Source organism: Bos indicus x Bos taurus, chromosome X (assembly GCF_003369695.1).
Source record: "Bos indicus x Bos taurus breed Angus x Brahman F1 hybrid chromosome X, Bos_hybrid_MaternalHap_v2.0, whole genome shotgun sequence".
In the NCBI taxonomy this organism is placed as follows: domain Eukaryota; kingdom Metazoa; phylum Chordata; class Mammalia; order Artiodactyla; family Bovidae; genus Bos; species Bos indicus x Bos taurus.
In genome coordinates, this window is record NC_040105.1 from 84670797 (window position 1) to 84677511 (window position 6715).

The window sequence follows — 6715 nt, forward strand, 5'->3', positions numbered from 1 at the left end:
AGGGCAAAAAAGTCTTATACTCTGTTATGATAAGCTTGGGAAAAATCAGTGTTCCAACTTTTTCAGGACTTTAATAGGCACCTTGCATGAAAGTTTCACTCAAAAGCAAATGTTCTGATGGAAGGCTTAGCTGACCTATTTGGCTTATAGAACAGAATTCTTTCTTATTAGAGTATGCATGTGTGTGGTGGGTGGGTAGGTAGGGTACAGATAAGAAAGGAGTTCCAGAGTTCCAGATGTAAGCAATGAAAGACAAAATACACCAGACAATTAAAGAAATTATTTTATTCAGACTATTCCAATAGGGCAAGTGCTCGTTAATGATGAATATCTCAAAGAAAAGGAAGGGAGTTTGAGATTTTATAGAGGCAGGTAAACAAGGGAGTTATGTGAGGCATATGGGAGTCATAAGGAAGGATGAAGATGGGTCTTATCTGGGAAAATATGAGAACAGAGTGGTCATTTGAGATTAGTCTGAATATAAAGTAGTGGGAGAAATTCTTAATGATTTCTAATGACTGGTTTCAGAACACATTACCACCAGAATATGGTGCCCTGACATATTGAAAATTTTGAGCTGAAGGAATTTAAGAAATGGTAGGTACAGGAAGGACTCTCTGAGCTTTCCCTGAAGCAGATCATAAGATCCTCACACCCACCTTATGCCTAAAGGAAAGGAGTATCCTTATCTCTGGAGATAGAACTTCACTGAACAAGCCTTCCTAGTGCTAAGTCACTTCAGTCGTGTCCGACTCTGTGTGACCCCATAGACGGCAGCCCACCAGGCGTCCCCGTCCCTGGGATTCTCCAGGCAAGAACACTGGAGTGGGTTGCCATTTCCTTCTCCAGTGCATGAAAGTGAAAAGTGAAAAGTGAAAGTGAAGTCGCTCAGTCGTGTCCGACCCTCAGCGACCCCATGGACTGCAGCCTTCCAGGCTCCTCCATCCACGGGATTTTCCAGGCAAGAGTACTGGAGTGGGGTGCCATTGCCTTCTCCGAAGTCTTCCTAAGTCTTCTGTTTACTATCTTTCGCTCATAGGGGCACCCCAGGTGGCTTAGTGGTAAAGACTCCATCTGCCAATGCAGGAAATGCAGGAGACATGGCTTCAATCCATGGGTTAGAACGATCCCCTGGAGGAGGAAATGGCAACCCACTCCAGTATCCTTGCCTGAAAAAAATCCCATGGACAGAGGAGTCTGGTGGGCAACAGTCCACGGGGTTGCAAAGAATTGGACATGACTGAGGAGCTAAACAGACACATATCTTTAGCTAATACCCTTTTGTTCTACCACATTTTCTGGGACTTTCCATTCTTCCTCAAACCTAGCATAAAAATACTCAGGTTTAACTGTTTCTTTGGGGTCTTCATTTCCTTAGGAAGGTGAGGAGGGACACTTTATCATGAAAAAAAAAAAGGATAGCTTCAGGTATGCCTTGACTGGAGGCTGTTGGCATGGAGAAACTGTGGGCAGGCTAACTAGAAGCAGGGAATCCTATGTGATTGATGCATATTTGGCTTTGTTTGGTTGCTCCTAAGTTGGAAGCTGGGACAAAAATTAGGGGAGCTGTCAATTATTAATCAAGTCCTGGATGTTTTGGGCTGATGATAACATGGAGAATTGTTTGGTTTGCTGGATTGGTTACTAGAGATAGTAGTCTGACTTCCTACAAGTAAGACTTATAGAAAGTAAGTTTGTTTCTTGAGTGCTTTCTACCAATTGTGGGTCAGAGTTCTGTTTTTATATTTTGTCTGGCCATGATCTGTTTGCATATTCAGTCTCTCAAGCATGGCGTTTGAAAAACTCCAGAAAGGGTAGTGTGGTTGGTGTGGAGGGAAGGAGCATAAAGTGTTAGGAGATGAAGTTAGACAGACTGGTGGGGAATAGGTCTGGTAGAGCCTTGAAATCCATGGTGATGAATTTGATTTGACTCCATTGTGATAGGAACCCTTTAGAATATTCTCAACAAGGGAGTGAGGTGAGCTGATTTATAGTTTTAAAAGGTTGCTTTGGCTGTAAAAAGGATTAGACAGACAAGAGTAGAAGCAGAGAGGCCACCAAGGAGGCTATTGCCATAGTTTAAGTGAGAGAAGTGAAGGAGTTCAGAGCATGCCTCAAAAAATATACCACTCTAGCATATCACCTACTTTGAGTTAAAGGCACTTGAAAAACAACAGATGTTAGAAGGACACTCTGACTGACCTTTTTCCTTTCTTTTAAAAAGAGATGAAATTTCCATGTAAGCAATGATGTGTGCTGTGCTTAGTCACTCAGTCATGTCCGACTCATTGTGACCCCATGGACTATAGCCTGACAGGCTCGTCTGTCCATGAGGATTCTACAGGCAAGAATACTGGAATGGGTTGCCAGGCCCTCCTCCAGGGGATCTTCCCAACCCAAGGATCAACCAGGTCTCCCACATTGCAGATGAATTCTTTACCATCTGAGCCACCAGAGAAGTCCAAGAATACTGGAGTGGCAGCCTATCCCTTCTCCAGGGGATCTTCCCGACCCAGGAATCAAACAGGGGTCTCCTGCATTGCAGGTGGATTCTTTATCAGGTGAGCTACCAGGGAAGCACTGGTGTAGGGGAACAAATTTTGCCACCCCAAAATATGTCTCTTTGGTATGAGGATTAACTTAGCTGATTATCTTTAAGAAATATAAGACTCAGAAAGTTTTTCTTGTTACCACCTCCCTAACTGCCTAAAAGAATTTAAAGGACCTGGAATAGAGTTGTCACCAGAGATATCTACAAAGAGTATGGGCTAGGTGTGGTGGGTAGAATTTATTAGGGCCTAGTGAACAGCATTCACACTGTGTCCAAAATCTAGGTCTTTCCCATGTATACATGTTATAAATTTTGTTGATTTTATCATGTTAATCTGTTTCATGTTTTTCTTTGTTTTATTGGGGAGAGAGTGTGCCATAGTTCATGTGGTGTGGTATCTGTGTTCTGAGACCAGGGCCCCCTGCAGTGGAAGTAGAGAGTCCTAACCACTGGAACCCCAGGGAAGTCCCAATCTGTTCATGTTAATTTAATTCTTAGAGCAGGCAGAAAAACCCTAGAAGGAGAGAGGAAATTTTCTTCCTCCCTGACAGTGTCCTCCCTATGCCAGAAAGGAAGAGACATTCTATCTCCAAGGATTGGAAGTTGAGGCTAAGAGAAATCTTTATAAACAAACCTTGTTAAACTAATATTTATCTTCCTAGTCACTTCTCCACCCAGTTAAATACCATGGCCCAAGCCCCTTTGCCTTGTCACATTTTCACAATTTACTACCCTTTGTCTAATTCAGTATGTGCGTGCTAAGTCGCTTCAGTCATGTCCGACTCTTTGCAACACTATGGACTGTAACCTACAAGGCTCCTCTCTCCATGGGATTCTCTAGGCAAGAATACTGGAGTGGGTTGCCATCCCCTCCTCCAAGGGATCTTCCCAATCCAGGGATCAAACCCATGTCACTTACATCTCCTACATTGGCAGGCAGGTTCTTTATAGCTAGCGCCACCTGAAAAGTTCCTCTAGTTCAGTAAATAAGTGTTCGACTCTAATTGCTTCTTTGGGTCTTCATTTTTCTCATGAAGACTCCCAAGTACATGTAAAAAAAAAGTTAAAACTTGTATACTTTTCTTCTGTTAATCTATTTTATGTCAGTTTAATTCTTAGGCCCAGCTGGACACTCTAAAAGGACAGAGGACAATTTTTTCCTCCCCTACAGATGACAGTGGTCTGAACCAGGATAGTAGCTATGGAGGTGGTAAGAAGTAGTGGATTCTGGACATGTTTGGAAGACAGAGTGAACAGGATTCATTGATGAGTTGGATGTAGAAGTGGACAAGCAATCAAGAATGTAGTATCATCAAAGTCTCTCCTGAGCAAATGGTGATGCCATTAATAAGATGAAGAAAGCCTTTATGGATGCCCTATGCTCCTTCATTAAATCATGTCTACTTATCCAGATAACATATATATGTTACTTGAGGATAAGGATGGAACATTATCAAGTTTTCCTTCCACTATGCTTATTAGAGGATTGTATACCCAGCACAGACTTAAGTGAATATTTCTTATTTATTCTGCTAACTAAATTGGGGGAAAAAGGGGTTCTGATGGTAGGCCAGCAGGCAGTTTCTAATTTAGAGGTCTCTGTTCTGTTCCTTCCCCTACCCTCTTGATACATAAGTAAAAGAAATGCAGAACACTTGGAAAATCTACATTTTTCTTCAAGAGATAAATTGACTTGTTTATAGATGTAGTCATTCTAGGCAAATGCTCAGGCATTAGTCATTCTAGGCAAAAGCTAGATGCTTTAAGTCTGAAAGAATTCAGCTGTTTACATTGATTTGAATCTAAAGTTGAAAAAAATGCTTTATACATTTTGCTCCTGAAGAAAAGGAGACCAATGCCCACAAGAGAATTTACAGCTGAATTGCAGATTAGGTACAAATCTGTTAGTTGCATTCTCATTCTAAACTATTTGTTAAGTGCCCAGGTAAGGAAGAGCTTCTGCTGTGATTTAAATCTAAATTTTTTTTTTTGCTTCTTATAAACTTGCAAATGCAACATAAAGACCTTTTCTCTCCTTATTCTATCATGATACTCCTATTAGCTACAGTGTTATATAGAAATACAAGGGAACAGTAATGCTCTGTTAATAATGGAATTCACATGTGAAAAGCAAGTGATGCATATTCAGTTGCCTGTTTCAGAATCTCATCATTATTATATTAGTCATTATTGGGTAACTACTTTGTTTTTGATTGATTATATACATAAATCCAATATGAATGAGCATAACTATCATGAGAAACAGTTTACTTCCATTAAGTTTTAAAGAAATAGTCATAAGCATATTTAAAATGTGCTTTTAAAACATTTCATATGTTTTTTTAATTATCATATGTATTTGAATGGAGACAAGACTTTTTCTTTATTATGTACATATTCATGTTTTCTACCTCAAAATTGTTTCACAATACTGAGTTTGTGACATCACTACTATTTCTATGGGCTTCCCAGGTGGCGCTAGTGGTAAAGAACCTGCCTACCAGTGCAGGAGACATAAGAGACTCAGGTTTGATCCCTGGATTGGGAAGATCCCCTGGATAAGGAAATGGCAACCCATTCCGGTATTCCTGCCAACCCACTCTGATAGTAGTAGCACATATACAGTTTAATAAATGATCAAACAAAATGAAAAATTCTGATTAAAAATAAGTGGAGACATTCAAACCTAAATGGAGTGGGTTGCCATGCCCTTCTCCAGGGGATCTTCCCAACTAAAGGATTGAACCTGTGTCTCTTACATCTCTTGCATTAGCAGGTGGGTTCTTTATCACTTAGCCATGTGGGAAGCCCAAATTCCTACTAGCAAATGAAAAAGATTATAAAATGCTACAAGGAGTTTATACTAGAAGGAAGCATTAGTTTTATCCTAAAATTATCCCTATTTTACTAAAGGATATTCTTCAGGCAGATACCAGATGGAAGTATTGATTTAAACAAAAAGCAAGAAGAACACTGGAATTGGTAACCATACAAGACTTTTTATTTCAGTTTCTTTAAAAAATTGTTTAAACAACAACAACAAAAAAACAATGTATTGTGTGATTTAGACCATATACAAAACTAAAAAAATATGACAACAATAGCATGAAGGTTGTGAGGGGATAAATGAAAATATGTAATTGTAAGTTTCTTTTACTGTATGTGAAGTGGAGTAATATCACTTAAAGCTATACTGTAACAAGTGAAATGTGCATACAAAAAAAACCTTAAAGCAATCACTAAAATAAAACAAAATGTTATAGCTAACAAGTCAACAAATGAGATAAAATGGGATCATAAAAAATAATTAATTAATCCAAAAGAAGGCAGAAAGAGAGAAGAGTGAACAAAAAAGATGCAACAAGTAGAAACAAATAATTTTATGATATACTCAAACCTAAAGCAAATGGTTAAAACATGCAAATTAAAAGGCAATGATTGTCATATGGGATAAAAATTAAGACACAACTATATTCTGCCTATAGGAAGCACACTTTTTCCCCCAAACTTTAATTTTATTATTATTATTATTATTTTTGTATTTGGGGCTTTCCTGGTGGCTCAGCTGGTAAAGAATCCACCTGCAATTTGAGAGACTTGGGTTCGATCCCTGGGTTGGGAAGATCCCCTGGAGAATGGAAAGGCTACCCAGTCCAGTATTCTGGCCTGGAGAATTCCATGGACTGTATAGTCCATGGGGTCTCAAAGAGCTGGACACGACTGAGCGACTTTCACTTTATAGCTGATTAACAATGTTGTGATAGTTTTAGGTGAACATCAGAAGGACTCAGTCATACATATACATGTATCCATTCTCCCCCAAAACCCCCTCCCATTCAGACTGGCACATAACATTGAGCAGAGTTCCATGTGCCATACAATAGAGGAATACCCTTTAAAGGCACAAATAGGTTTAAAATAATAGAATAGAAAAAGATATAGCATGCTAACACTAATCAAAAGAAAGCTGGAGTGGTTAAATGACTATCAGACAAAGTTGATTTCAGAGAAAAATATTACCAGAGATAAAGTAATTTATTTAATAATGATAATGAGATCAATTAAACAAGAAGACATAACAATCCTAAATTGTTTATGCATCAAATAACAGGACTTCAAAGTTTATGAGGCAAAAGTTGATAGAACTGCAAGGAAAAACAGACA